Source organism: Pleurodeles waltl, unplaced genomic scaffold (assembly GCF_031143425.1).
Source record: "Pleurodeles waltl isolate 20211129_DDA unplaced genomic scaffold, aPleWal1.hap1.20221129 scaffold_183, whole genome shotgun sequence".
Lineage (NCBI taxonomy): Eukaryota > Metazoa > Chordata > Amphibia > Caudata > Salamandridae > Pleurodeles > Pleurodeles waltl.
The window spans coordinates 174186-201136 of NW_027149889.1; the positions used below are offsets into that span (position 1 = coordinate 174186).

The 26951-nt window shown below is 42.5% G+C and overlaps 6 non-coding genes across 6 annotated transcripts; all 6 read left to right on the plus strand.

Moving 5' to 3' along the window:
* The first annotated feature begins 2143 nt into the window (after positions 1–2143).
* TRNAL-AAG (transfer RNA leucine (anticodon AAG)) lies at positions 2144–2225 on the plus strand. Its single transcript has one exon. It is a non-coding gene; the product is annotated as a tRNA-Leu (tRNA).
* A 4107-nt stretch (positions 2226–6332) lies between these two features.
* On the plus strand, positions 6333–6414 carry TRNAL-AAG (transfer RNA leucine (anticodon AAG)). Its single transcript has one exon. It is a non-coding gene; the product is annotated as a tRNA-Leu (tRNA).
* Positions 6415–10521: 4107 nt separating this feature from the next.
* TRNAL-AAG (transfer RNA leucine (anticodon AAG)) lies at positions 10522–10603 on the plus strand. Its single transcript has one exon. It is a non-coding gene; the product is annotated as a tRNA-Leu (tRNA).
* A 4107-nt stretch (positions 10604–14710) lies between these two features.
* On the plus strand, positions 14711–14792 carry TRNAL-AAG (transfer RNA leucine (anticodon AAG)). The gene has a single exon. It is a non-coding gene; the product is annotated as a tRNA-Leu (tRNA).
* A 4107-nt stretch (positions 14793–18899) lies between these two features.
* On the plus strand, positions 18900–18981 carry TRNAL-AAG (transfer RNA leucine (anticodon AAG)). The gene has a single exon. It is a non-coding gene; the product is annotated as a tRNA-Leu (tRNA).
* Positions 18982–23088: 4107 nt separating this feature from the next.
* On the plus strand, positions 23089–23170 carry TRNAL-AAG (transfer RNA leucine (anticodon AAG)). The gene has a single exon. It is a non-coding gene; the product is annotated as a tRNA-Leu (tRNA).
* Positions 23171–26951: the final 3781 nt, after the last annotated feature.

The following is a 26951-nucleotide window of genomic DNA, read 5'->3' on the forward strand; positions in this document are numbered from 1 at the left end:
CAATTTCTTCACTTAGCTTCAGATGAACTATTTTTCCCTCCCACCAACTCCTTTCAAAGTGCACCAGCCACCACTGCCTTGGGTGGGACAGATTGTTTTCGATTGCAGTATGGCAGATTGTTTTGGATTGCAGTGTGGTAGTTTGTTTTTGATTGGAGTGCAGCAGATTGCAGTGGGGTAGATTGTTTTGAATTGGAGTAGGGGAGATTGTTTTGAAGTGGAGTGGGGCAGATTGTTTTGGATCGAAGTGGGACAGATTGTTTTGGAGTGGTGCAGATTGTTTTTTATTATAGTGGGGCACATTGGAGTGAGACAGATTTGCTTGGGGTGGGTGGAGAGGATTGGAGTAGGATGAGTTAGAGTGGATTGGATTCGGGTGAGTGATTTGGACTGGAGTGAGGTGGATTAGTGTGGGTGAAGTGGTCTGGATGGGGTGGATTGTAGTGGGGAAGATTGGAGTGGGGTGGATTGAAGTGTACCGCAGGATTATGTGTTAAAGATTAATTTCAGAATTTACACATAATAAAGAAACACTGTTGATTTGCAATATTTTAAACGAGCTAATCGTCATCTTTTGAGAAGAGTGCCCACGAACAAAAGCAAAAGAAAACATGCGTGGAACGTGGGAAAAGACGATTTGGCAAAATAAAAGAAAGTTCGATTTAAATTTAAAACTTAACAGTTTTGGTTGTCCTGCTGGGCATGTTTTTGCCAGTCACAAGCCTTCTGTTTGCAGGGCACTAGAAGGTAAAAGGAAAAAATAGTACCTTGATCAGGTGGGGAGCAGCGGTCAGGCACTGATTAAGCTGAATCAATCAACGCTTGGTCGCTGCTCTACAGAGAGGAACGGAAATGATGCAAGACATGCCTTGATGAATTAGGAAACTGTAAAGAAGAGTGCCACATAAATAAAAAAATGGTGAGAGACATGCGGGCTCCAAGCCCTTTACTGAATACTACAGAGTCTATCAAGCGAGACCCTAAAAAGGTCAGTTAGTTAAAATAAACAAACATTGTTACTTCTAAATATCAATATTCCAAGGACGCCTAGATGGTCGTCAAGCAAAAAGTTCCTAGTGCATGGAGGGGCTTATGGTAGTTCTGAAGAGAGGCAAAGGACTTGGTCAGAGGGTGGCCTTGTTGGTGTGGTAGGGAAGCAATACCTCAAACGTTATTACTGGGGTAGGGGAGCTTGCAATTCGGAGTAATTAAAATTATCACAAAGCAATCAAGTAATTCCACATCAAAATAACAAGCGTGCGGGCTGACAACCATGCTCTCAGCATCAACGAGCGCAGAGTGAAGTGAATTTTACCATCCTCTGTGCATTTTTATTGCGAGGCTCATTTACATTTGACTTGGCGCGCAGAACGAGTGAGAACCAGGTCAATAGAAACAAAAATCATCTATTTAAAAAGTTTAGTTTCACGTGGGCCTGTTGTGCTTACTTCTTTCAGAATAGCTTTTGAACCTCTGTCCTGTGTGTGTCTGTGACTGTCACGTGAAAAGGCAGTCAGGGCATCCAGGTGGACCCCATGTCTCCTGGGGCACCGCCCACCAGTGCTGGAGTTTTAAACAGCACCCGGTTGCATTTTGGGACTTGTGCCTTTTCAATGTGAGCTCAAAGACGGGAGCCTGTGAAATTCTATTGGCTAAAAAATATTAACAGCGGAATGTGAATAGGCCACACAAGACATGACGTCACTGGAAAGCTAAACAGTATGTTGGGGAGACTGGGTGCGGCAATAGGGCTGATGTCATGAATACGTGCAACTCCTCAGTTATTTTTGAATGAACTGCTCATTCATTAGATCCCACCCTAAGAAATGAGCCCACCAGTATGAACACTTGTTTCATTAGAAAATGATGGAGTCACATTGCCTATGTTGAGCAGGTGCTTATACCTTGGTTGGAAGTCATTGCTCGGAGAGTGTTGTCTTTTAAGGTGATTGCACTAGGTCCGAGCAGGTGGGAGAAGACTTGTGCAGTGACTGAGTAAGAGAGATAACCTTCAATTACCACATCACCCTCCCGACATTGTAATCATGTCCATGAAATGGTTTATCAACTCGACTTTCCACACTAAGTGAGGAGACTCAGGGTTACGGTGCTCATGAAGTGCACAGACACACTGAGAGCAACAGGTAGCGTGGCCGAGCGGTCTAAGGCGCTGGATTAAGGCTCCAGTCTCTTTGGAGGCGTGGGTTCAAATCCCACCGCTGCCAGAGATGGATTTTTACAGATCTTAATGACGCATCTCCCTTCTGACCCTTCAATTTGCATAAACAGTGACTCTACCAATAGGTCCCTAATTTTAAAACTCTTTTACAGTCTCCTTCTAAGTAAACTCCTAAACCGTGGACTCCAAGAAATCGGCTGATTGGCGCTGCTGTTGTTTTGCTTCATTCTGCTTAGATCACCTTCAAATGGAAGGTTTAACAAATCATTTGTTCTCCCCACGCGGTCACCCGCTCTTCTCTCTGCAAAATAAAATCGAACCTCTGTTAAATAAAGATTTAAAGTAAATTATCTATCTTCCCAAATAAAGTTGGTAAATGTGTTCTTCACAGTTATTTTAAAAATCAGGTTTAAAATAAACAACAGAGGTAGTCAGCAGGATTCAAACCCGTGCAGGGAACCCCCAAAGGATTTCAAGCCCATCACCTTAACCACTCGGCCATAACTACCAGCTCTCATTGAGCTCTACCGAAACTTTATATCACAACAAAATTGTGCAAAATGGCCGTGCAGACCTATATATGACTCCATTTAGTAGGATCTCTAACTGTGTGCAAAGGGCACATTGCTATGTTTCTGTCTAAGCTTTGCTTTAGGTCTGAGGTCTTAAGAACCAAAGCAGGCTCCACGCACACTTGCCTGCACAAAAAAACAAGCATTTGCAATGCGAAAGGTCTCACATTTGTGAGAGTTAGAGCTATTGGCGTTGCAAATGACAATGTCTTTTACCTAGGTTTTGGTTTTCTTTGGGAAAATTTGATGTGTCCACGTTGTGTTTTGGGGCACTTCCTGTCGCGGGCGCTAGGCCTACCCACACAAGTGAGGTAAAAAATGTTATCGGGAGACTTGGGGAAACATAGAATAGCAAAACAAGAGTTACTGCCCCTTGTCTTTATCTAAATTTTTTCCTTCCAAATATAAGACAGTGTGTAAAAAAGACGTCTATTTGAGAAATGCCCTTTAATTTGCATGCTAGTGTGGGCACCCCAGAATTCAGAGATGTGCAAATAACCACTGCTCCTTCACTCCTTATCTTGTGCCCATTTTGGAAATAGAAAGGTTTTCTTGATACCTATTTTTCACTCTATATACTTCGGCAAATTAATTGCAGTATACCCGGTATAGAATGAAAACCCACTGCAAGGTGCAGCTCATTTATTTTCTCTGGATACCTAGGGTTCTTGATGAACCTACAAGCCCTATATATCCCCGCAACCAGAAGAGTCCAGCAGGCGTAATGGTATATTGCTTTCAAAAATCTGACATTGCAGAAAAAAGTTACAGAGTAAAACGTAGAGGAAAATGGCTGTTTTTTTCTTCTCAATTTCAATATTTTTTTTTTATTTCAGTTGTTATTTTCTGTAGGAAACACTTGTAAGATCTACACAAGTTACCCATTGCTGAATTCAGAATGTTGTCTTCTTTTAAAAAATGTTTAGGTTACTGACACCCAGCATTGGTTTCACACCCATTTCTGTCACTGACTGGAAGGAGGCTAAAAGCACACAAAATCGTAAAAATGGGGTATGTCCCAGTAAAATGCCAAAATTGTGTTGAAAAATTGGGTTTTCTGATTCAAGTCTGCCTGTCCCTGAAAGCTGGGAAGCTGGTGATTTTAGCAGTGCAAACCCTTTGTTGATGCCAATTTCAGGGACAAAAACCACAAGCCTTCTTCTCCAGCCCTTTTTTCCATTTTTTTCTTTTTTAAAACAAAATTTTTACTGTATTTTGGCTAATTTCTTGGTCTCCTTCAGGGGAACCCACAAAGTCTGGGTACCTCTAGAATCCCTAGGATGTTGGAAAAAAAGGACGCAAATTTGGCGTGGATAGCTTATGTGGACAAAAATCTATGAGGGCCTAAGCGCGCCCTGCCCCAAATAGCCAAAAAAATGCCTGGCACCTGAGGGGGAAAAGGCTGGCAGCGAAGGGGTTAAAATGCACTATTTTATTCCAATTTCTTCACTTAGCTTCAGATGAACTATTTTTCCCTCCCACCAACTCCTTTCAAAGTGCACCAGCCACCACTGCCTTGGGTGGGACAGATTGTTTTCGATTGCAGTATGGCAGATTGTTTTGGATTGCAGTGTGGTAGTTTGTTTTTGATTGGAGTGCAGCAGATTGCAGTGGGGTAGATTGTTTTGAATTGGAGTAGGGGAGATTGTTTTGAAGTGGAGTGGGGCAGATTGTTTTGGATCGAAGTGGGACAGATTGTTTTGGAGTGGTGCAGATTGTTTTTTATTATAGTGGGGCACATTGGAGTGAGACAGATTTGCTTGGGGTGGGTGGAGAGGATTGGAGTAGGATGAGTTAGAGTGGATTGGATTCGGGTGAGTGATTTGGACTGGAGTGAGGTGGATTAGTGTGGGTGAAGTGGTCTGGATGGGGTGGATTGTAGTGGGGAAGATTGGAGTGGGGTGGATTGAAGTGTACCGCAGGATTATGTGTTAAAGATTAATTTCAGAATTTACACATAATAAAGAAACACTGTTGATTTGCAATATTTTAAACAAGCTAATCGTCATCTTTTGAGAAGAGTGCCCACGAACAAAAGCAAAAGAAAACATGCGTGGAACGTGGGAAAAGACGATTTGGCAAAATAAAAGAAAGTTCGATTTAAATTTAAAACTTAACAGTTTTGTTTGTCCTGCTGGGCATGTTTTTGCCAGTCACAAGCCTTCTGTTTGCAGGGCACTAGAAGGTAAAAGGAAAAAATAGTACCTTGATCAGGTGGGGAGCAGCGGTCAGGCACTGATTAAGCTGAATCAATCAACGCTTGGTCGCTGCTCTACAGAGAGGAACGGAAATGATGCAAGACATGCCTTGATGAATTAGGAAACTGTAAAGAAGAGTGCCACATAAATAAAAAAATGGTGAGAGACATGCGGGCTCCAAGCCCTTTACTGAATACTACAGAGTCTATCAAGCGAGACCCTAAAAAGGTCAGTTAGTTAAAATAAACAAACATTGTTACTTCTAAATATCAATATTCCAAGGACGCCTAGATGGTCGTCAAGCAAAAAGTTCCTAGTGCATGGAGGGGCTTATGGTAGTTCTGAAGAGAGGCAAAGGACTTGGTCAGAGGGTGGCCTTGTTGGTGTGGTAGGGAAGCAATACCTCAAACATTATTACTGGGGTAGGGGAGCTTGCAATTCGGAGTAATTAAAATTATCACAAAGCAATCAAGTAATTCCACATCAAAATAACAAGCGTGCGGGCTGACAACCATGCTCTCAGCATCAACGAGCGCAGAGTGAAGTGAATTTTACCATCCTCTGTGCATTTTTATTGCGGGGCTCATTTACATTTGACTTGGCGCGCAGAACGAGTGAGAACCAGGTCAATAGAAACAAAAATCATCTATTTAAAAAGTTTAGTTTCACGTGGGCCTGTTGTCCTTACTTCTTTCAGAATAGCTTTTGAACCTCTGTCCTGTGTGTGTCTGTGACTGTCACGTGAAAAGGCAGTCAGGGCATCCAGGTGGACCCCATGTCACCTGGGGCACCGCCCACCAGTGCTGGAGTTTTAAACAGCACCCGGTTGCATTTTGGGACTTGTGCCTTTTCAATGTGAGCTCAAAGACGGGAGCCTGTGAAATTCTATTGGCTAAAAAATATTAACAGCGGAATGTGAATAGGCCACACAAGACATGACGTCACTGGAAAGCTAAACAGTATGTTGGGGAGACTGGGTGCGGCAATAGGGCTGATGTCATGAATACGTGCAACTCCTCAGTTATTTTTGAATGAACTGCTCATTCATTAGATCCCACCCAAAGAAATGAGCCCACCAGTATGAACACTTGTTTCATTAGAAAATGATGGAGTCACATTGCCTATGTAGAGCAGGTGCTTATACCTTGGTTGGAAGTCATTGCTCGGAGAGTGTTGTCTTTTAAGGTGATTGCACTAGGTCCGAGCAGGTGGGAGAAGACTTGTGCAGTGACTGAGTAAGAGAGATAACCTTCAATTACCACATCACCCTCGAGACATTGTAATCATGTCCATGAAATGGTTTATCAACTCGACTTTCCACACTAAGTGAGGAGACTCAGGGTTACGGTGCTCATGAAGTGCACAGACACACTGAGAGCAACAGGTAGCGTGGCCGAGCGGTCTAAGGCGCTGGATTAAGGCTCCAGTCTCTTTGGAGGCGTGGGTTCAAATCCCACCGCTGCCAGAGATGGATTTTTACAGATCTTAATGACGCATCTCCCTTCTGACCCTTCAATTTGCATAAACAGTGACTCTTCCAATAGGTCCCTAATTTTAAAACTCTTTTACAGTCTCCTTCTAAGTAAACTCCTAAACCGTGGACTCCAAGAAATCGGCTGATTGGCGCTGCTGTTGTTTTGCTTCATTCTGCTTAGATCACCTTCAAATGGAAGGTTTAACAAATCATTTGTTCTCCCCACGCGGTCACCCGCTCTTCTCTCTGCAAAATAAAATCGAACCTCTGTTAAATAAAGATTTAAAGTAAATTATCTATCTTCCCAAATAAAGTTGGTAAATGTGTTCTTCACAGTTATTTTAAAAATCAGGTTTAAAATAAACAACAGAGGTAGTCAGCAGGATTCAAACCCGTGCAGGGAACCCCCAAAGGATTTCAAGCCCATCACCTTAACCACTCGGCCATAACTACCAGCTCTCATTGAGCTCTACCGAAACTTTATATCACAACAAAATTGTGCAAAATGGCCGTGCAGACCTATATATGACTCCATTTAGTAGGATCTCTAACTGTGTGCAAAGGGCACATTGCTATGTTTCTGTCTAAGCTTTGCTTTAGGTCTGAGGTCTTAAGAACCAAAGCAGGCTCCACGCACACTTGCCTGCACAAAAAAACAAGCATTTGCAATGCGAAAGGTCTCACATTTGTGAGAGTTAGAGCTATTGGCGTTGCAAATGACAATGTCTTTTACCTAGGTTTTGGTTTTCTTCGGGAAAATTTGATGTGTCCACGTTGTGTTTTGGGGCACTTCCTGTCGCGGGCGCTAGGCCTACCCACACAAGTGAGGTAAAAAATGTTATCGGGAGACTTGGGGAAACATAGAATAGCAAAACAAGAGTTACTGCCCCTTGTCTTTATCTACATTTTTTCCTTCCAAATATAAGACAGTGTGTAAAAAAGACGTCTATTTGAGAAATGCCCTTTAATTCGCATGCTAGTGTGGGCACCCCAGAATTCAGAGATGTGCAAATAACCACTGCTCCTTCACTCCTTATCTTGTGCCCATTTTGGAAATAGAAAGGTTTTCTTGATACCTATTTTTCACTCTATATACTTCGGCAAATTAATTGCAGTATACCCGGTATAGAATGAAAACCCACTGCAAGGTGCAGCTCATTTATTTTCTCTGGATACCTAGGGTTCTTGATGAACCTACAAGCCCTATATATCCCCGCAACCAGAAGAGTCCAGCAGGCGTAATGGTATATTGCTTTCAAAAATCTGACATTGCAGAAAAAAGTTACAGAGTAAAACGTAGAGGAAAATGGCTGTTTTTTTCTTCTCAATTTCAATATTTTTTTTTTATTTCAGTTGTTATTTTCTGTAGGAAACACTTGTAAGATCTACACAAGTTACCCATTGCTGAATTCAGAATGTTGTCTTCTTTTCAAAAATGTTTAGGTTACTGGGACCCAGCATTGGTTTCACACCCATTTCTGTCACTGACTGGAAGGAGGCTAAAAGCACACAAAATCGTAAAAATGGGGTATGTCCCAGTAAAATGCCAAAATTGTGTTGAAAAATTGGGTTTTCTGATTCAAGTCTGCCTGTCCCTGAAAGCTGGGAAGCTGGTGATTTTAGCAGTGCAAACCCTTTGTTGATGCCAATTTCAGGGACAAAAACCACAAGCCTTCTTCTCCAGCCCTTTTTACCATTTTTTTCTTTTTTAAAACAAAATTTTTACTGTATTTTGGCTAATTTCTTGGTCTCCTTCAGGGGAACCCACAAAGTCTGGGTACCTCTAGAATCCCTAGGATGTTGGGAAAAAAGGACGCAAATTTGGCGTGGATAGCTTATGTGGACAAAAATCTATGAGGGCCTAAGCGCGCCCTGCCCCAAATAGCCAAAAAAATGCCTGGCACCTGAGGGGGAAAAGGCTGGCAGCGAAGGGGTTAAAATGCACTATTTTATTCCAATTTCTTCACTTAGCTTCAGATGAACTATTTTTCCCTCCCACCAACTCCTTTCAAAGTGCACCAGCCACCACTGCCTTGGGTGGGACAGATTGTTTTCGATTGCAGTATGGCAGATTGTTTTGGATTGCAGTGTGGTAGTTTGTTTTTGATTGGAGTGCAGCAGATTGCAGTGGGGTAGATTGTTTTGAATTGGAGTAGGGGAGATTGTTTTGAAGTGGAGTGGGGCAGATTGTTTTGGATCGAAGTGGGACAGATTGTTTTGGAGTGGTGCAGATTGTTTTTTATTATAGTGGGGCACATTGGAGTGAGACAGATTTGCTTGGGGTGGGTGGAGAGGATTGGAGTAGGATGAGTTAGAGTGGATTGGATTCGGGTGAGTGATTTGGACTGGAGTGAGGTGGATTAGTGTGGGTGAAGTGGTCTGGATGGGGTGGATTGTAGTGGGGAAGATTGGAGTGGGGTGGATTGAAGTGTACCGCAGGATTATGTGTTAAAGATTAATTTCAGAATATACACATAATAAAGAAACACTGTTGATTTGCAATATTTTAAACGAGCTAATCGTCATCTTTTGAGAAGAGTGCCCACGAACAAAAGCAAAAGAAAACATGCGTGGAACGTGGGAAAAGACGATTTGGCAAAATAAAAGAAAGTTCGATTTAAATTTAAAACTTAACAGTTTTGGTTGTCCTGCTGGGCATGTTTTTGCCAGTCACAAGCCTTCTGTTTGCAGGGCACTAGAAGGTAAAAGGAAAAAATAGTACCTTGATCAGGTGGGGAGCAGCGGTCAGGCACTGATTAAGCTGAATCAATCAACGCTTGGTCGCTGCTCTACAGAGAGGAACGGAAATGATGCAAGACATGCCTTGATGAATTAGGAAACTGTAAAGAAGAGTGCCACATAAATAAAAAAATGGTGAGAGACATGCGGGCTCCAAGCCCTTTACTGAATACTACAGAGTCTATCAAGCGAGACCCTAAAAAGGTCAGTTAGTTAAAATAAACAAACATTGTTACTTCTAAATATCAATATTCCAAGGACGCCTAGATGGTCGTCAAGCAAAAAGTTCCTAGTGCATGGAGGGGCTTATGGTAGTTCTGAAGAGAGGCAAAGGACTTGGTCAGAGGGTGGCCTTGTTGGTGTGGTAGGGAAGCAATACCTCAAACATTATTACTGGGGTAGGGGAGCTTGCAATTCGGAGTAATTAAAATTATCACAAAGCAATCAAGTAATTCCACATCAAAATAACAAGCGTGCGGGCTGACAACCATGCTCTCAGCATCAACGAGCGCAGAGTGAAGTGAATTTTACCATCCTCTGTGCATTTTTATTGCGGGGCTCATTTACATTTGACTTGGCGCGCAGAACGAGTGAGAACCAGGTCAATAGAAACAAAAATCATCTGTTTAAAAAGTTTAGTTTCACGTGGGCCTGTTGTCCTTACTTCTTTCAGAATAGCTTTTGAACCTCTGTCCTGTGTGTGTCTGTGACTGTCACGTGAAAAGGCAGTCAGGGCATCCAGGTGGACCCCATGTCACCTGGGGCACCGCCCACCAGTGCTGGAGTTTTAAACAGCACCCGGTTGCATTTTGGGACTTGTGCCTTTTCAATGTGAGCTCAAAGACGGGAGCCTGTGAAATTCTATTGGCTAAAAAATATTAACAGCGGAATGTGAATAGGCCACACAAGACATGACGTCACTGGAAAGCTAAACAGTATGTTGGGGAGACTGGGTGCGGCAATAGGGCTGATGTCATGAATACGTGCAACTCCTCAGTTATTTTTGAATGAACTGCTCATTCATTAGATCCCACCCAAAGAAATGAGCCCACCAGTATGAACACTTGTTTCATTAGAAAATGATGGAGTCACATTGCCTATGTAGAGCAGGTGCTTATACCTTGGTTGGAAGTCATTGCTCGGAGAGTGTTGTCTTTTAAGGTGATTGCACTAGGTCCGAGCAGGTGGGAGAAGACTTGTGCAGTGACTGAGTAAGAGAGATAACCTTCAATTACCACATCACCCTCCCGACATTGTAATCATGTCCATGAAATGGTTTATCAACTCGACTTTCCACACTAAGTGAGGAGACTCAGGGTTACGGTGCTCATGAAGTGCACAGACACACTGAGAGCAACAGGTAGCGTGGCCGAGCGGTCTAAGGCGCTGGATTAAGGCTCCAGTCTCTTTGGAGGCGTGGGTTCAAATCCCACCGCTGCCAGAGATGGATTTTTACAGATCTTAATGACGCATCTCCCTTCTGACCCTTCAATTTGCATAAACAGTGACTCTACCAATAGGTCCCTAATTTTAAAACTCTTTTACAGTCTCCTTCTAAGTAAACTCCTAAACCGTGGACTCCAAGAAATCGGCTGATTGGCGCTGCTGTTGTTTTGCTTCATTCTGCTTAGATCACCTTCAAATGGAAGGTTTAACAAATCATTTGTTCTCCCCACGCGGTCACCCGCTCTTCTCTCTGCAAAATAAAATCGAACCTCTGTTAAATAAAGATTTAAAGTAAATTATCTATCTTCCCAAATAAAGTTGGTAAATGTGTTCTTCACAGTTATTTTAAAAATCAGGTTTAAAATAAACAACAGAGGTAGTCAGCAGGATTCAAACCCGTGCAGGGAACCCCCAAAGGATTTCAAGCCCATCACCTTAACCACTCGGCCATAACTACCAGCTCTCATTGAGCTCTACCGAAACTTTATATCACAACAAAATTGTGCAAAATGGCCGTGCAGACCTATATATGACTCCATTTAGTAGGATCTCTAACTGTGTGCAAAGGGCACATTGCTATGTTTCTGTCTAAGCTTTGCTTTAGGTCTGAGGTCTTAAGAACCAAAGCAGGCTCCACGCACACTTGCCTGCACAAAAAAACAAGCATTTGCAATGCGAAAGGTCTCACATTTGTGAGAGTTAGAGCTATTGGCGTTGCAAATGACAATGTCTTTTACCTAGGTTTTGGTTTTCTTCGGGAAAATTTGATGTGTCCACGTTGTGTTTTGGGGCACTTCCTGTCGCGGGCGCTAGGCCTACCCACACAAGTGAGGTAAAAAATGTTATCGGGAGACTTGGGGAAACATAGAATAGCAAAACAAGAGTTACTGCCCCTTGTCTTTATCTACATTTTTTCCTTCCAAATATAAGACAGTGTGTAAAAAAGACGTCTATTTGAGAAATGCCCTTTAATTCGCATGCTAGTGTGGGCACCCCAGAATTCAGAGATGTGCAAATAACCACTGCTCCTTCACTCCTTATCTTGTGCCCATTTTGGAAATAGAAAGGTTTTCTTGATACCTATTTTTCACTCTATATACTTCGGCAAATTAATTGCAGTATACCCGGTATAGAATGAAAACCCACTGCAAGGTGCAGCTCATTTATTTTCTCTGGATACCTAGGGTTCTTGATGAACCTACAAGCCCTATATATCCCCGCAACCAGAAGAGTCCAGCAGGCGTAATGGTATATTGCTTTCAAAAATCTGACATTGCAGAAAAAAGTTACAGAGTAAAACGTAGAGGAAAATGGCTGTTTTTTTCTTCTCAATTTCAATATTTTTTTTTTATTTCAGTTGTTATTTTCTGTAGGAAACACTTGTAAGATCTACACAAGTTACCCATTGCTGAATTCAGAATGTTGTCTTCTTTTAAAAAATGTTTAGGTTACTGGGACCCAGCATTGGTTTCACACCCATTTCTGTCACTGACTGGAAGGAGGCTAAAAGCACACAAAATCGTAAAAATGGGGTATGTCCCAGTAAAATGCAAAAATTGTGTTGAAAAATTGGGTTTTCTGATTCAAGTCTGCCTGTCCCTGAAAGCTGGGAAGCTGGTGATTTTAGCAGTGCAAACCCTTTGTTGATGCCAATTTCAGGGACAAAAACCACAAGCCTTCTTCTCCAGCCCTTTTTTCCATTTTTTTCTTTTTTAAAACAAAATTTTTACTGTATTTTGGCTAATTTCTTGGTCTCCTTCAGGGGAACCCACAAAGTCTGGGTACCTCTAGAATCCCTAGGATGTTGGAAAAAAAGGACGCAAATTTGGCGTGGATAGCTTATGTGGACAAAAATCTATGAGGGCCTAAGCGCGCCCTGCCCCAAATAGCCAAAAAAATGCCTGCCACCTGAGGGGGAAAAGGCTGGCAGCGAAGGGGTTAAAATGCACTATTTTATTCCAATTTCTTCACTTAGCTTCAGATGAACTATTTTTCCCTCCCACCAACTCCTTTCAAAGTGCACCAGCCACCACTGCCTTGGGTGGGACAGATTGTTTTCGATTGCAGTATGGCAGATTGTTTTGGATTGCAGTGTGGTAGTTTGTTTTTGATTGGAGTGCAGCAGATTGCAGTGGGGTAGATTGTTTTGAATTGGAGTAGGGGAGATTGTTTTGAAGTGGAGTGGGGCAGATTGTTTTGGATCGAAGTGGGACAGATTGTTTTGGAGTGGTGCAGATTGTTTTTTATTATAGTGGGGCACATTGGAGTGAGACAGATTTGCTTGGGGTGGGTGGAGAGGATTGGAGTAGGATGAGTTAGAGTGGATTGGATTCGGGTGAGTGATTTGGACTGGAGTGAGGTGGATTAGTGTGGGTGAAGTGGTCTGGATGGGGTGGATTGTAGTGGGGAAGATTGGAGTGGGGTGGATTGAAGTGTACCGCAGGATTATGTGTTAAAGATTAATTTCAGAATTTACACATAATAAAGAAACACTGTTGATTTGCAATATTTTAAACGAGCTAATCGTCATCTTTTGAGAAGAGTGCCCACGAACAAAAGCAAAAGAAAACATGCGTGGAACGTGGGAAAAGACGATTTGGCAAAATAAAAGAAAGTTCGATTTAAATTTAAAACTTAACAGTTTTGGTTGTCCTGCTGGGCATGTTTTTGCCAGTCACAAGCCTTCTGTTTGCAGGGCACTAGAAGGTAAAAGGAAAAAATAGTACCTTGATCAGGTGGGGAGCAGCGGTCAGGCACTGATTAAGCTGAATCAATCAACGCTTGGTCGCTGCTCTACAGAGAGGAACGGAAATGATGCAAGACATGCCTTGATGAATTAGGAAACTGTAAAGAAGAGTGCCACATAAATAAAAAAATGGTGAGAGACATGCGGGCTCCAAGCCCTTTACTGAATACTACAGAGTCTATCAAGCGAGACCCTAAAAAGGTCAGTTAGTTAAAATAAACAAACATTGTTACTTCTAAATATCAATATTCCAAGGACGCCTAGATGGTCGTCAAGCAAAAAGTTCCTAGTGCATGGAGGGGCTTATGGTAGTTCTGAAGAGAGGCAAAGGACTTGGTCAGAGGGTGGCCTTGTTGGTGTGGTAGGGAAGCAATACCTCAAACATTATTACTGGGGTAGGGGAGCTTGCAATTCGGAGTAATTAAAATTATCACAAAGCAATCAAGTAATTCCACATCAAAATAACAAGCGTGCGGGCTGACAACCATGCTCTCAGCATCAACGAGCGCAGAGTGAAGTGAATTTTACCATCCTCTGTGCATTTTTATTGCGGGGCTCATTTACATTTGACTTGGCGCGCAGAACGAGTGAGAACCAGGTCAATAGAAACAAAAATCATCTGTTTAAAAAGTTTAGTTTCACGTGGGCCTGTTGTCCTTACTTCTTTCAGAATAGCTTTTGAACCTCTGTCCTGTGTGTGTCTGTGACTGTCACGTGAAAAGGCAGTCAGGGCATCCAGGTGGACCCCATGTCACCTGGGGCACCGCCCACCAGTGCTGGAGTTTTAAACAGCACCCGGTTGCATTTTGGGACTTGTGCCTTTTCAATGTGAGCTCAAAGACGGGAGCCTGTGAAATTCTATTGGCTAAAAAATATTAACAGCGGAATGTGAATAGGCCACACAAGACATGACGTCACTGGAAAGCTAAACAGTATGTTGGGGAGACTGGGTGCGGCAATAGGGCTGATGTCATGAATACGTGCAACTCCTCAGTTATTTTTGAATGAACTGCTCATTCATTAGATCCCACCCAAAGAAATGAGCCCACCAGTATGAACACTTGTTTCATTAGAAAATGATGGAGTCACATTGCCTATGTAGAGCAGGTGCTTATACCTTGGTTGGAAGTCATTGCTCGGAGAGTGTTGTCTTTTAAGGTGATTGCACTAGGTCCGAGCAGGTGGGAGAAGACTTGTGCAGTGACTGAGTAAGAGAGATAACCTTCAATTACCACATCACCCTCCCGACATTGTAATCATGTCCATGAAATGGTTTATCAACTCGACTTTCCACACTAAGTGAGGAGACTCAGGGTTACGGTGCTCATGAAGTGCACAGACACACTGAGAGCAACAGGTAGCGTGGCCGAGCGGTCTAAGGCGCTGGATTAAGGCTCCAGTCTCTTTGGAGGCGTGGGTTCAAATCCCACCGCTGCCAGAGATGGATTTTTACAGATCTTAATGACGCATCTCCCTTCTGACCCTTCAATTTGCATAAACAGTGACTCTACCAATAGGTCCCTAATTTTAAAACTCTTTTACAGTCTCCTTCTAAGTAAACTCCTAAACCGTGGACTCCAAGAAATCGGCTGATTGGCGCTGCTGTTGTTTTGCTTCATTCTGCTTAGATCACCTTCAAATGGAAGGTTTAACAAATCATTTGTTCTCCCCACGCGGTCACCCGCTCTTCTCTCTGCAAAATAAAATCGAACCTCTGTTAAATAAAGATTTAAAGTAAATTATCTATCTTCCCAAATAAAGTTGGTAAATGTGTTCTTCACAGTTATTTTAAAAATCAGGTTTAAAATAAACAACAGAGGTAGTCAGCAGGATTCAAACCCGTGCAGGGAACCCCCAAAGGATTTCAAGCCCATCACCTTAACCACTCGGCCATAACTACCAGCTCTCATTGAGCTCTACCGAAACTTTATATCACAACAAAATTGTGCAAAATGGCCGTGCAGACCTATATATGACTCCATTTAGTAGGATCTCTAACTGTGTGCAAAGGGCACATTGCTATGTTTCTGTCTAAGCTTTGCTTTAGGTCTGAGGTCTTAAGAACCAAAGCAGGCTCCACGCACACTTGCCTGCACAAAAAAACAAGCATTTGCAATGCGAAAGGTCTCACATTTGTGAGAGTTAGAGCTATTGGCGTTGCAAATGACAATGTCTTTTACCTAGGTTTTGGTTTTCTTCGGGAAAATTTGATGTGTCCACGTTGTGTTTTGGGGCACTTCCTGTCGCGGGCGCTAGGCCTACCCACACAAGTGAGGTAAAAAATGTTATCGGGAGACTTGGGGAAACATAGAATAGCAAAACAAGAGTTACTGCCCCTTGTCTTTATCTACATTTTTTCCTTCCAAATATAAGACAGTGTGTAAAAAAGACGTCTATTTGAGAAATGCCCTTTAATTCGCATGCTAGTGTGGGCACCCCAGAATTCAGAGATGTGCAAATAACCACTGCTCCTTCACTCCTTATCTTGTGCCCATTTTGGAAATAGAAAGGTTTTCTTGATACCTATTTTTCACTCTATATACTTCGGCAAATTAATTGCAGTATACCCGGTATAGAATGAAAACCCACTGCAAGGTGCAGCTCATTTATTTTCTCTGGATACCTAGGGTTCTTGATGAACCTACAAGCCCTATATATCCCCGCAACCAGAAGAGTCCAGCAGGCGTAATGGTATATTGCTTTCAAAAATCTGACATTGCAGAAAAAAGTTACAGAGTAAAACGTAGAGGAAAATGGCTGTTTTTTTCTTCTCAATTTCAATATTTTTTTTTTATTTCAGTTGTTATTTTCTGTAGGAAACACTTGTAAGATCTACACAAGTTACCCATTGCTGAATTCAGAATGTTGTCTTCTTTTAAAAAATGTTTAGGTTACTGGGACCCAGCATTGGTTTCACACCCATTTCTGTCACTGACTGGAAGGAGGCTAAAAGCACACAAAATCGTAAAAATGGGGTATGTCCCAGTAAAATGCCAAAATTGTGTTGAAAAATTGGGTTTTCTGATTCAAGTCTGCCTGTCCCTGAAAGCTGGGAAGCTGGTGATTTTAGCAGTGCAAACCCTTTGTTGATGCCAATTTCAGGGACAAAAACCACAAGCCTTCTTCTCCAGCCCTTTTTTCCATTTTTTTCTTTTTTAAAACAAAATTTTTACTGTATTTTGGCTAATTTCTTGGTCTCCTTCAGGGGAACCCACAAAGTCTGGGTACCTCTAGAATCCCTAGGATGTTGGAAAAAAAGGACGCAAATTTGGCGTGGATAGCTTATGTGGACAAAAATCTATGAGGGCCTAAGCGCGCCCTGCCCCAAATAGCCAAAAAAATGCCTGCCACCTGAGGGGGAAAAGGCTGGCAGCGAAGGGGTTAAAATGCACTATTTTATTCCAATTTCTTCACTTAGCTTCAGATGAACTATTTTTCCCTCCCACCAACTCCTTTCAAAGTGCACCAGCCACCACTGCCTTGGGTGGGACAGATTGTTTTCGATTGCAGTATGGCAGATTGTTTTGGATTGCAGTGTGGTAGTTTGTTTTTGATTGGAGTGCAGCAGATTGCAGTGGGGTAGATTGTTTTGAATTGGAGTAGGGGAGATTGTTTTGAAGTGGAGTGGGGCAGATTGTTTTGGATCGAAGTGGGACAGATTGTTTTGGAGTGGTGCAGATTGTTTTTTATTATAGTGGGGCACATTGGAGTGAGACAGATTTGCTTGGGGTGGGTGGAGAGGATTGGAGTAGGATGAGTTAGAGTGGATTGGATTCGGGTGAGTGATTTGGACTGGAGTGAGGTGGATTAGTGTGGGTGAAGTGGTCTGGATGGGGTGGATTGTAGTGGGGAAGATTGGAGTGGGGTGGATTGAAGTGTACCGCAGGATTATGTGTTAAAGATTAATTTCAGAATTTACACATAATAAAGAAACACTGTTGATTTGCAATATTTTAAACGAGCTAATCGTCATCTTTTGAGAAGAGTGCCCACGAACAAAAGCAAAAGAAAACATGCGTGGAACGTGGGAAAAGACGATTTGGCAAAATAAAAGAAAGTTCGATTTAAATTTAAAACTTAACAGTTTTGGTTGTCCTGCTGGGCATGTTTTTGCCAGTCACAAGCCTTCTGTTTGCAGGGCACTAGAAGGTAAAAGGAAAAAATAGTACCTTGATCAGGTGGGGAGCAGCGGTCAGGCACTGATTAAGCTGAATCAATCAACGCTTGGTCGCTGCTCTACAGAGAGGAACGGAAATGATGCAAGACATGCCTTGATGAATTAGGAAACTGTAAAGAAGAGTGCCACATAAATAAAAAAATGGTGAGAGACATGCGGGCTCCAAGCCCTTTACTGAATACTACAGAGTCTATCAAGCGAGACCCTAAAAAGGTCAGTTAGTTAAAATAAACAAACATTGTTACTTCTAAATATCAATATTCCAAGGACGCCTAGATGGTCGTCAAGCAAAAAGTTCCTAGTGCATGGAGGGGCTTATGGTAGTTCTGAAGAGAGGCAAAGGACTTGGTCAGAGGGTGGCCTTGTTGGTGTGGTAGGGAAGCAATACCTCAAACGTTATTACTGGGGTAGGGGAGCTTGCAATTCGGAGTAATTAAAATTATCACAAAGCAATCAAGTAATTCCACATCAAAATAACAAGCGTGCGGGCTGACAACCATGCTCTCAGCATCAACGAGCGCAGAGTGAAGTGAATTTTACCATCCTCTGTGCATTTTTATTGCGGGGCTCATTTACATTTGACTTGGCGCGCAGAACGAGTGAGAACCAGGTCAATAGAAACAAAAATCATCTATTTAAAAAGTTTAGTTTCACGTGGGCCTGTTGTGCTTACTTCTTTCAGAATAGCTTTTGAACCTCTGTCCTGTGTGTGTCTGTGACTGTCACGTGAAAAGGCAGTCAGGGCATCCAGGTGGACCCCATGTCACCTGGGGCACCGCCCACCAGTGCTGGAGTTTTAAACAGCACCCGGTTGCATTTTGGGACTTGTGCCTTTTCAATGTGAGCTCAAAGACGGGAGCCTGTGAAATTCTATTGGCTAAAAAATATTAACAGCGGAATGTGAATAGGCCACACAAGACATGACGTCACTGGAAAGCTAAACAGTATGTTGGGGAGACTGGGTGCGGCAATAGGGCTGATGTCATGAATACGTGCAACTCCTCAGTTATTTTTGAATGAACTGCTCATTCATTAGATCCCACCCTAAGAAATGAGCCCACCAGTATGAACACTTGTTTCATTAGAAAATGATGGAGTCACATTGCCTATGTAGAGCAGGTGCTTATACCTTGGTTGGAAGTCATTGCTCGGAGAGTGTTGTCTTTTAAGGTGATTGCACTAGGTCCGAGCAGGTGGGAGAAGACTTGTGCAGTGACTGAGTAAGAGAGATAACCTTCAATTACCACATCACCCTCCCGACATTGTAATCATGTCCATGAAATGGTTTATCAACTCGACTTTCCACACTCAGTGAGGAGGCTCAGGGTTGCGGTGCTCATCAAGTGCACAGACACACTGAGAGCAGCAGGTAGCGTGGCCGAGCGGTCTAAGGCGCTGGATTAAGGCTCCAGTCTCTTTGGAGGCGTGGGTTCAAATCCCACCGCTGCCAGAGATGGATTTTTACAGATCTTAATGACGCATCTCCCTTCTGACCCTTCAATTTGCATAAACAGTGACTCTACCAATAGGTCCCTAATTTTAAAACTCTTTTACAGTCTCCTTCTAAGTAAACTCCTAAACCGTGGACTCCAAGAAATCGGCTGATTGGCGCTGCTGTTGTTTTGCTTCATTCTGCTTAGATCACCTTCAAATGGAAGGTTTAACAAATAATTTGTTCTCCCCACGCGGTCACCCGCTCTTCTCTCTGCAAAATAAAATCGAACCTCTGTTAAATAAAGATTTAAAGTAAATTATCTATCTTCCCAAATAAAGTTGGTAAATGTGTTCTTCACAGTTATTTTAAAAATCAGGTTTAAAATAAACAACAGAGGTAGTCAGCAGGATTCAAACCCGTGCAGGGAACCCCCAAAGGATTTCAAGCCCATCACCTTAACCACTCGGCCATAACTACCAGCTCTCATTGAGCTATACCGAAACTTTATATCACAACAAAATTGTGCAAAATGGCCGTGCAGACCTATATATGACTCCATTTAGTAGGATCTCTAACTGTGTGCAAAGGGCACATTGCTATGTTTCTGTCTAAGCTTTGCTTTAGGTCTGAGGTCTTAAGAACCAAAGCAGGCTCCACGCACACTTGCCTGCACAAAAAAACAAGCATTTGCAATGCGAAAGGTCTCACATTTGTGAGAGTTAGAGCTATTGGCGTTGCAAATGACAATGTCTTTTACCTAGGTTTTGGTTTTCTTTGGGAAAATTTGATGTGTCCACGTTGTGTTTTGGGGCACTTCCTGTCGCGGGCGCTAGGCCTACCCACACAAGTGAGGTAAAAAATGTTATCGGGAGACTTGGGGAAACATAGAATAGCAAAACAAGAGTTACTGCCCCTTGTCTTTATCTACATTTTTTCCTTCCAAATATAAGACAGTGTGTAAAAAAGACGTCTATTTGAGAAATGCCCTTTAATTCGCATGCTAGTGTGGGCACCCCAGAATTCAGAGATGTGCAAATAACCACTGCTCCTTCACTCCTTATCTTGTGCCCATTTTGGAAATAGAAAGGTTTTCTTGATACCTATTTTTCACTCTATATACTTCGGCAAATTAATTGCAGTATACCCGGTATAGAATGAAAACCCACTGCAAGGTGCAGCTCATTTATTTTCTCTGGATACCTAGGGTTCTTGATGAACCTACAAGCCCTATATATCCCCGCAACCAGAAGAGTCCAGCAGGCGTAATGGTATATTGCTTTCAAAAATCTGACATTGCAGAAAAAAGTTACAGAGTAAAACGTAGAGGAAAATGGCTGTTTTTTTCTTCTCAATTTCAATATTTTTTTTTTATTTCAGTTGTTATTTTCTGTAGGAAACACTTGTAAGATCTACACAAGTTACCCATTGCTGAATTCAGAATGTTGTCTTCTTTTCAAAAATGTTTAGGTTACTGGGACCCAGCATTGGTTTCACACCCATTTCTGTCACTGACTGGAAGGAGGCTAAAAGCACACAAAATCGTAAAAATGGGGTATGTCCCAGTAAAATGCCAAAATTGTGTTGAAAAATTGGGTTTTCTGATTCAAGTCTGCCTGTCCCTGAAAGCTGGGAAGCTGGTGATTTTAGCAGTGCAAACCCTTTGTTGATGCCAATTTCAGGGACAAAAACCACAAGCCTTCTTCTCCAGCCCTTTTTTCCATTTTTTTCTTTTTTAAAACAAAATTTTTACTGTATTTTGGCTAATTTCTTGGTCTCCTTCAGGGGAACCCACAAAGTCTGGGTACCTCTAGAATCCCTAGGATGTTGGAAAAAAAGGACGCAAATTTGGCGTGGATAGCTTATGTGGACAAAAATCTATGAGGGCCTAAGCGCGCCCTGCCCCAAATAGCCAAAAAAATGCCTGGCACCTGAGGGGGAAAAGGCTGGCAGCGAAGGGGTTAAAATGCACTATTTTATTCCAATTTCTTCACTTAGCTTCAGATGAACTATTTTTCCCTCCCACCAACTCCTTTCAAAGTGCACCAGCCACCACTGCCTTGGGTGGGACAGATTGTTTTCGATTGCAGTATGGCAGATTGTTTTGGATTGCAGTGTGGTAGTTTGTTTTTGATTGGAGTGCAGCAGATTGCAGTGGGGTAGATTGTTTTGAATTGGAGTAGGGGAGATTGTTTTGAAGTGGAGTGGGGCAGATTGTTTTGGATCGAAGTGGGACAGATTGTTTTGGAGTGGTGCAGATTGTTTTTTATTATAGTGGGGCACATTGGAGTGAGACAGATTTGCTTGGGGTGGGTGGAGAGGATTGGAGTAGGATGAGTTAGAGTGGATTGGATTCGGGTGAGTGATTTGGACTGGAGTGAGGTGGATTAGTGTGGGTGAAGTGGTCTGGATGGGGTGGATTGTAGTGGGGAAGATTGGAGTGGGGTGGATTGAAGTGTACCGCAGGATTATGTGTTAAAGATTAATTTCAGAATTTACACATAATAAAGAAACACTGTTGATTTGCAATATTTTAAACAAGCTAATCATCATCTTTTGAGAAGAGTGCCCACGAACAAAAGCAAAAGAAAACATGCGTGGAACGTGGGAAAAGACGATTTGGCAAAATAAAAGAAAGTTCGATTTAAATTTAAAACTTAACAGTTTTGTTTGTCCTGCTGGGCATGTTTTTGCCAGTCACAAGCCTTCTGTTTGCAGGGCACTAGAAGGTAAAAGGAAAAAATAGTACCTTGATCAGGTGGGGAGCAGCGGTCAGGCACTGATTAAGCTGAATCAATCAACGCTTGGTCGCTGCTCTACAGAGAGGAACGGAAATGATGCAAGACATGCCTTGATGAATTAGGAAACTGTAAAGAAGAGTGCCACATAAATAAAAAAATGGTGAGAGACATGCGGGCTCCAAGCCCTTTACTGAATACTACAGAGTCTATCAAGCGAGACCCTAAAAAGGCCAGTTAGTTAAAATAAACAAACATTGTTACTTCTAAATATCAATATTCCAAGGACGCCTAGATGGTCGTCAAGCAAAAAGTTCCTAGTGCATGGAGGGGCTTATGGTAGTTCTGAAGAGAGGCAAAGGACTTGGTCAGAGGGTGGCCTTGTTGGTGTGGTAGGGAAGCAATACCTCAAACATTATTACTGGGGTAGGGGAGCTTGCAATTCGGAGTAATTAAAATTATCACAAAGCAATCAAGTAATTCCACATCAAAATAACAAGCGTGCGGGCTGACAACCATGCTCTCAGCATCAACGAGCGCAGAGTGAAGTGAATTTTACCATCCTCTGTGCATTTTTATTGCGGGGCTCATTTACATTTGACTTGGCGCGCAGAACGAGTGAGAACCAGGTCAATAGAAACAAAAATCATCTATTTAAAAAGTTTAGTTTCACGTGGGCCTGTTGTCCTTACTTCTTTCAGAATAGCTTTTGAACCTCTGTCCTGTGTGTGTCTGTGACTGTCACGTGAAAAGGCAGTCAGGGCATCCAGGTGGACCCCATGTCACCTGGGGCACCGCCCACCAGTGCTGGAGTTTTAAACAGCACCCGGTTGCATTTTGGGACTTGTGCCTTTTCAATGTGAGCTCAAAGACGGGAGCCTGTGAAATTCTATTGGCTAAAAAATATTAACAGCGGAATGTGAATAGGCCACACAAGACATGACGTCACTGGAAAGCTAAACAGTATGTTGGGGAGACTGGGTGCGGCAATAGGGCTGATGTCATGAATACGTGCAACTCCTCAGTTATTTTTGAATGAACTGCTCATTCATTAGATCCCACCCAAAGAAATGAGCCCACCAGTATGAACACTTGTTTCATTAGAAAATGATGGAGTCACATTGCCTATGTAGAGCAGGTGCTTATACCTTGGTTGGAAGTCATTGCTCGGAGAGTGTTGTCTTTTAAGGTGATTGCACTAGGTCCGAGCAGGTGGGAGAAGACTTGTGCAGTGACTGAGTAAGAGAGATAACCTTCAATTACCACATCACCCTCCCGACATTGTAATCATGTCCATGAAATGGTTTATCAACTCGACTTTCCACACTAAGTGAGGAGACTCAGGGTTACGGTGCTCATGAAGTGCACAGACACACTGAGAGCAACAGGTAGCGTGGCCGAGCGGTCTAAGGCGCTGGATTAAGGCTCCAGTCTCTTTGGAGGCGTGGGTTCAAATCCCACCGCTGCCAGAGATGGATTTTTACAGATCTTAATGACGCATCTCCCTTCTGACCCTTCAATTTGCATAAACAGTGACTCTACCAATAGGTCCCTAATTTTAAAACTCTTTTACAGTCTCCTTCTAAGTAAACTCCTAAACCGTGGACTCCAAGAAATCGGCTGATTGGCGCTGCTGTTGTTTTGCTTCATTCTGCTTAGATCACCTTCAAATGGAAGGTTTAACAAATCATTTGTTCTCCCCACGCGGTCACCCGCTCTTCTCTCTGCAAAATAAAATCGAACCTCTGTTAAATAAAGATTTAAAGTAAATTATCTATCTTCCCAAATAAAGTTGGTAAATGTGTTCTTCACAGTTATTTTAAAAATCAGGTTTAAAATAAACAACAGAGGTAGTCAGCAGGATTCAAACCCGTGCAGAGAACCCCCAAAGGATTTCAAGCCCATCACCTTAACCACTCGGCCATAACTACCAGCTCTCATTGAGCTCTACCGAAACTTTATATCACAACAAAATTGTGCAAAATGGCCGTGCAGACCTATATATGACTCCATTTAGTAGGATCTCTAACTGTGTGCAAAGGGCACATTGCTATGTTTCTGTCTAAGCTTTGCTTTAGGTCTGAGGTCTTAAGAACCAAAGCAGGCTCCACGCACACTTGCCTGCACAAAAAAACAAGCATTTGCAATGCGAAAGGTCTCACATTTGTGAGAGTTAGAGCTATTGGCGTTGCAAATGACAATGTCTTTTACCTAGGTTTTGGTTTTCTTTGGGAAAATTTGATGTGTCCACGTTGTGTTTTGGGGCACTTCCTGTCGCGGGCGCTAGGCCTACCCACACAAGTGAGGTAAAAAATGTTATCGGGAGACTTGGGGAAACATAGAATAGCAAAACAAGAGTTACTGCCCCTTGTCTTTATCTAAATTTTTTCCTTCCAAATATAAGACAGTGTGTAAAAAAGACGTCTATTTGAGAAATGCCCTTTAATTTGCATGCTAGTGTGGGCACCCCAGAATTCAGAGATGTGCAAATAACCACTGCTCCTTCACTCCTTATCTTGTGCCCATTTTGGAAATAGAAAGGTTTTCTTGATACCTATTTTTCACTCTATATACTTCGGCAAATTAATTGCAGTATACCCGGTATAGAATGAAAACCCACTGCAAGGTGCAGCTCATTTATTTTCTCTGGATACCTAGGGTTCTTGATGAACCTACAAGCCCTATATATCCCCGCAACCAGAAGAGTCCAGCAGGCGTAATGGTATATTGCTTTCAAAAATCTGACATTGCAGAAAAAAGTTACAGAGTAAAACGTAGAGGAAAATGGCTGTTTTTTTCTTCTCAATTTCAATATTTTTTTTTTATTTCAGTTGTTATTTTCTGTAGGAAACACTTGTAAGATCTACACAAGTTACCCATTGCTGAATTCAGAATGTTGTCTTCTTTTAAAAAATGTTTAGGTTACTGGGACCCAGCATTGGTTTCACACCCATTTCTGTCACTGACTGGAAGGAGGCTAAAAGCACACAAAATCGTAAAAATGGGGTATGTCCCAGTAAAATGCCAAAATTGTGTTGAAAAATTGGGTTTTCTGATTCAAGTCTGCCTGTCCCTGAAAGCTGGGAAGCTGGTGATTTTAGCAGTGCAAACCCTTTGTTGATGCCAATTTCAGGGACAAAAACCACAAGCCTTCTTCTCCAGCCCTTTTTTCCATTTTTTTCTTTTTTAAAACAAAATTTTTACTGTATTTTGGCTAATTTCTTGGTCTCCTTCAGGGGAACCCACAAAGTCTGGGTACCTCTAGAATCCCTAGGATGTTGGAAAAAAAGGACGCAAATTTGGCGTGGATAGCTTATGTGGACAAAAATCTATGAGGGCCTAAGCGCGCCCTGCCCCAAATAGCCAAAAAAATGCCTGGCACCTGAGGGGGAAAAGGCTGGCAGCGAAGGGGTTAAAATGCACTATTTTATTCCAATTTCTTCACTTAGCTTCAGATGAACTATTTTTCCCTCCCACCAACTCCTTTCAAAGTGCACCAGCCACCACTGCCTTGGGTGGGACAGATTGTTTTCGATTGCAGTATGGCAGATTGTTTTGGATTGCAGTGTGGTAGTTTGTTTTTGATTGGAGTGCAGCAGATTGCAGTGGGGTAGATTGTTTTGAATTGGAGTAGGGGAGATTGTTTTGAAGTGGAGTGGGGCAGATTGTTTTGGATCGAAGTGGGACAGATTGTTTTGGAGTGGTGCAGATTGTTTTTTATTATAGTGGGGCACATTGGAGTGAGACAGATTTGCTTGGGGTGGGTGGAGAGGATTGGAGTAGGATGAGTTAGAGTGGATTGGATTCGGGTGAGTGATTTGGACTGGAGTGAGGTGGATTAGTGTGGGTGAAGTGGTCTGGATGGGGTGGATTGTAGTGGGGAAGATTGGAGTGGGGTGGATTGAAGTGTACCGCAGGATTATGTGTTAAAGATTAATTTCAGAATTTACACATAATAAAGAAACACTGTTGATTTGCAATATTTTAAACAAGCTAATCGTCATCTTTTGAGAAGAGTGCCCACGAACAAAAGCAAAAGAAAACATGCGTGGAACGTGGGAAAAGACGATTTGGCAAAATAAAAGAAAGTTCGATTTAAATTTAAAACTTAACAGTTTTGTTTGTCCTGCTGGGCATGTTTTTGCCAGTCACAAGCCTTCTGTTTGCAGGGCACTAGAAGGTAAAAGGAAAAAATAGTACCTTGATCAGGTGGGGAGCAGCGGTCAGGCACTGATTAAGCTGAATCAATCAACGCTTGGTCGCTGCTCTACAGAGAGGAACGGAAATGATGCAAGACATGCCTTGATGAATTAGGAAACTGTAAAGAAGAGTGCCACATAAATAAAAAAATGGTGAGAGACATGCGGGCTCCAAGCCCTTTACTGAATACTACAGAGTCTATCAAGCGAGACCCTAAAAAGGTCAGTTAGTTAAAATAAACAAACATTGTTACTTCTAAATATCAATATTCCAAGGACGCCTAGATGGTCGTCAAGCAAAAAGTTCCTAGTGCATGGAGGGGCTTATGGTAGTTCTGAAGAGAGGCAAAGGACTTGGTCAGAGGGTGGCCTTGTTGGTGTGGTAGGGAAGCAATACCTCAAACATTATTACTGGGGTAGGGGAGCTTGCAATTCGGAGTAATTAAAATTATCACAAAGCAATCAAGTAATTCCACATCAAAATAACAAGCGTGCGGGCTGACAACCATGCTCTCAGCATCAACGAGCGCAGAGTGAAGTGAATTTTACCATCCTCTGTGCATTTTTATTGCGGGGCTCATTTACATTTGACTTGGCGCGCAGAACGAGTGAGAACCAGGTCAATAGAAACAAAAATCATCTATTTAAAAAGTTTAGTTTCACGTGGGCCTGTTGTCCTTACTTCTTTCAGAATAGCTTTTGAACCTCTGTCCTGTGTGTGTCTGTGACTGTCACGTGAAAAGGCAGTCAGGGCATCCAGGTGGACCCCATGTCACCTGGGGCACCGCCCACCAGTGCTGGAGTTTTAAACAGCACCCGGTTGCATTTTGGGACTTGTGCCTTTTCAATGTGAGCTCAAAGACGGGAGCCTGTGAAATTCTATTGGCTAAAAAATATTAACAGCGGAATGTGAATAGGCCACACAAGACATGACGTCACTGGAAAGCTAAACAGTATGTTGGGGAGACTGGGTGCGGCAATAGGGCTGATGTCATGAATACGTGCAACTCCTCAGTTATTTTTGAATGAACTGCTCATTCATTAGATCCCA